We start from the raw sequence: 4,380 nt of genomic DNA on the forward strand, positions 1-4,380 counted from the left end.
TATGAAGCTTATTAAGAAAGAACATAATGGTCATCAAGCACATCACAGCTTTTTTTTTTTTTCCTCTCTCCCTCTCTAGGCCATTCTTCAGCTTGTCCCACTAAGTGTGGGAGTGAGAACAAGTCCTAGCATGTGAATAAGATAACAAGTGAGTAGGTGGACAGGTGGGAGAATAAATGAGAATGTGGGTGGGTGGGATGGCAAGCTGGGGAGAGTCAGACCAGCGGAGAAGGTCTGGCAGGTACATGAGATCAGGTGGAGGTGAGCTGGGGAGAGAGTGCTGAGTGAGTAGGTGGAAGAGTGGGAAAAAGAGAATAAACAGGAACAAAGACCACCTTTCTCAAAGTAATTTGAAGCTCTTAAGGGATTCTTCCCACTGAATGTTTCTTTAAAACATGGAAATTTTGATGTTTCTTTCAGGAGACTATAACATGTGAAATCTGCTTGCCCCAAGATCATATAGTATTTGAACTTACTATATTATGAAAATGGATTTTGCTTTCTATCCTTTAATCCTCTAAAGTACACTAGATTTTTTGTCTTTGATTTTTTTTTTTTTTTTTTTTTTTTTTTTGTTAATGAAGCAAGCACTGTATATTGGGAAGAAAATCTGAGTCAGACGATTTGGACTGGAACCTTTTCTGCCGCTTATTCGTGATATGGCTTTAGGTAAGTAATTTAAACTCTTTGAACCTCAGTTTCTCTCCTACCTACTTCACAGGATTATATTTAGGATCAAATGAGAAATCATTTAAAAAACATTGTTCAAGCACATTGCAGTCAGTAAAATGCATGCAAAGGTAAGGTGTTATTATTATAGTTATTTAACTTCCTCCATACCTTGGAAAGTACATATAAGGACTGAAGAATTTGAGAATAGATTGTGAGACATGGCAGAGGATTGTCTAGCATGGACATTCTGCTTTGTTCATAGAGCATACCTGTGCTTTATGAACAAAGCAGAATTGTAGTAGCTTAAAAGTAACATGAGATGGGCAAATTTAGAGACCTCTCCATTCCAAATGTTCATGTGAACTCTTTCTGCTTGACCTATAAAAGAGCAACAGTCAGCTATGCCATATTTTGACCCCAACATAGTCATGTCATTTTGATCCTCTTTGAGCACCAAGATAATAACAAGCCAACATATGGAATGATTAAATCTATCCAAAAATCAAATATATCTACTCTCATTTCTCTTTGTCTATTGACCTTCTACTCATTCTTTAAAACCCAATTCTACCTCTTTCAGGGATCCTGCCTGGAACCGCCTACCTTCCAGATGGCAACAACTCTTCCTACCCCACCACATTGTTTTGTACCTTTCTAATGAAGTTATCATATAAAATTGTGCAGGTATTATCTATGTGGTATCTCATCTACTCTAAATTCTGAGTTCTCAGAAGTCAGGTAATTGTGTTATATCTAAACTTTGCATCTCCTCCAGTCCCTAGTACAAAGGACTATATAAGAGCTTAATAAATATGTGTCACTGCTATTGTTAACATTTTACAAAGAGATGATGATCTTACTTTTTTTTTTTTAAATATTTAGATTTCACTTTAAATTGGAAGGAATACTTACCCAGAAATAAAATTTAAAAGTTCAATCAAGTTTCCTGAAACTAAAATAGAAAGGAAATCTAACATATATGTAAACAGTCATGACATTTATTCTAATTTTTATTATTTAGGAAATTATGCCACAAAGTGTCTGAACTCAAAATACTTAACACTGCCTAGCTGTGTGACCCTGGGCAAGTCACTTAACCCAAAATGCTGCAGTAAAAAAAAAAAAAAAAAAAAAAAGGAATTCTTTAAAAATTAGATCTTCAGTCAGTGATCTTTCAGTGTTACTGGTCAAATATCCCAAGTACAGAAGATAGGACAGAAGAGAATTGAAAAAAGCATGGTGCCAGATAGCAGGAGACCTGGACTGTTACTGACATTGTATATATTATGTATACCATTCATTAGTCAGAGGCTCTTGGCCCTGATTTGAGGTAGCCCAAAGAATGAACTGTGGCTAAAAATATGGTAAGACCAATAGAAGCACAACTGAGAGACTAAGGTGGAAACTAAGAAAAAGAATTGGGCAGAGCTTCAAATTTTGTAGGAGAGTGAGTGAGGAGGTGGGTAGGCCTTAATTTTTTTCATTGAATTCCACGTTAAACTAAATATCACTAAAGTAATATGAAAACCAATCCTTCCTCACTTCCTTTCCCTTCTCTGCCTTCCCCCCATTCCCCCCCTTATTTCTGCTTCCCCCCTTCCTTCCTCCCTTTCCTCTCCCTTCCTCCCTTTTACCTCCTTCCTCCCTCTTCCTCCCCCTTCTCCTCCTTTCCCCCCTTCCCCACCCTTCTCCCTTTTCTCCTTTTGCCACCTTCCTCCCTTTCTTCCCCCTTTCCCTTCTTCCCCTTCTTTCCCTTCTCCCTTCCTTCACCTTCTTCTCTTTCCCCCTTCCTCCCCTTCTTCCCTCTTTCCCTTCCTTCCCTCCTTCTCCCCTATCCACTTCATTACCCTTCCTTTTCTCCCCCTCTTCCTTTCCCTCTCATTCTCCCCTTCTCCCTCTCCCCCTTCTCTTTTTCCCTCTCCCTCCTCTTTCTGCCCCTCTCTTTCCCCTCTTCTTCTCCTCCCTCTCCCCCATCCTTCTCTCCCTCTCCCCCTCTCCCCTTCCTCTCTCCCTCCCCCTCTCTCCTTCCTCTCTCCTTCTTTCCCTCTCCCCCTCCCCCTTCTCCCTTCTTCTTTCCCTTCTTCCTTTCCTCTCTCTTCCTCTCCCCCTCCCTTCTCCCTCTCTCTCTCCCTCTCTCCCTCTTTCTTTCCTTCTCCCTCTCCCTCTCCCCCTACCTCTGTCTCTCTCTCTCTCTGCAAATGCACAAACTAGTGATATACACAAATTTAACATCTCCCCCATCATACAGAATGAAAACTATTTTTATAGCCCACGAAGCTCTAAGATGTAGCTGGGGGAAGTGACCAGGGACTTTACTTCAGGTGCCTGACACCAGGGGTTGTGCTTCCTTGAGTTTCTCCACCAGCTGTATACTATGAGTCATTCCACCTCTGCTACATGACCACCGGCTCTGAGCAATCATCTCTCAACAGTGTCATCACTATTCCACCTATTTCTTTGGGGATCAATATATAGCAGATGCTCTTGTATTTTGGGGGGAATTTTGTGGGGAATTTCATATTATTTTCAATGGCATTTAATCCTGTGATATTCCAATGTCTCCTAAATTATTTCTTTTGCTATTAAATGTCTGCAGGGGGTAGGGGGGAGAGGGGGAAGGAAGTGTCACTAATACACATTCTCTTCCTTTACAGATGTGCTACAGATACCTAGTATAGCTTCAGTAAACCTAGAACAACTATTGGATGCCCTCTAGGGGACACCCAGAAACTTTTATTCAGGAGAGAGGGCCCAGAACTGCAGTAGCAGCTTCCTGATACTTCTTTTAATACTACAGAAAAAATAAAACAATTAAAAACATGATAATGTTACTCATAATAGTGTCACATGTGGATGGTCTATAAGTTCCATGTTGGAAAGCTTTCCGCACAATGCTTTGTGGAATGGAAAGGATCTATGCAGCCGACAGAGCCCTGAGCCTGGAATCAGGAGGATTCCTCATCCTGATTTGAAATCTGGCTTTCAAATACTTACCAGTGGTGTGAGTCTGGGCAAGTCACTTAACCCTGTTTGACTCAGTTTCCTCATCAGTAAAATGAGCAAGAGAAGGAGGAAAAAGCAAATTACTCCAATATCTTTGCCAAGAAAACTCCAAGTGGAGTCACAAAGTGTTGAACATGACTGAAAAAAATGACAAAAAACCTGAACAACTAAATATCAGATATGGAAGCCAAAAAGTTAATGCATCTTGGGCGGCATCTGATCTTCCAGGACTAGGGAGTTGATAATCCCACTGTTCTCTGTTTTCATATCTGCTGTATCATATTCAGTTTTAGGCACCACAGTTTAAGAAGGGAATTCATAAGCTCGAGAGGTTTCAAAGGGATGAGGGTAGGAAGGGAACTAAACTGGAGCCCTAACAATGAAACCCTAAATAATATTTGGATCAAAGAATCAATAATAAAAGAAATTGGTAAATATGTGAAGGAAGGAGAGAGGGAGGGAGAGAGAAAGGGAAGGAGGGAGGGAAGGAAGAGAGGGAGAGAGGGAGAGAGGGAGAGAGGGAGAGAGGGAGAGAGGGAGAGAGGGAGAGAGGGAGAGAGGGAGAGAGGGAGAGAGGGAGAGAGGGAGAGAGGGAGAGAGGGAGAGAGGGAGAGAGGGAGAGAGGGAGAGAGGGAGAGAGGGAGAGAGGGAGAGAGGGAGAGAGGGAGAGAGGAGAGAGAGAGAGAGAGAGAGAGAGAGAGAGAG

The 4,380-nt window shown here is 41.5% G+C and overlaps 1 long non-coding RNA gene across 1 annotated transcript; it reads left to right on the forward strand.

Annotated features, from left to right (window-relative positions):
- Positions 1-208: 208 nt before the first annotated feature.
- Positions 209-3,459, forward strand: LOC141559627 (uncharacterized). Its single transcript, XR_012487509.1, has 4 exons — positions 209-261; positions 585-669; positions 1,253-1,356; positions 3,327-3,459. It is a non-coding gene; the product is annotated as an uncharacterized LOC141559627 (long non-coding RNA).
- The last annotated feature ends 921 nt before the right edge of the window (positions 3,460-4,380 follow it).

This window comes from Sminthopsis crassicaudata, chromosome 3 (assembly GCF_048593235.1).
Source record: "Sminthopsis crassicaudata isolate SCR6 chromosome 3, ASM4859323v1, whole genome shotgun sequence".
In the NCBI taxonomy this organism is placed as follows: Eukaryota; Metazoa; Chordata; class Mammalia; order Dasyuromorphia; family Dasyuridae; genus Sminthopsis; species Sminthopsis crassicaudata.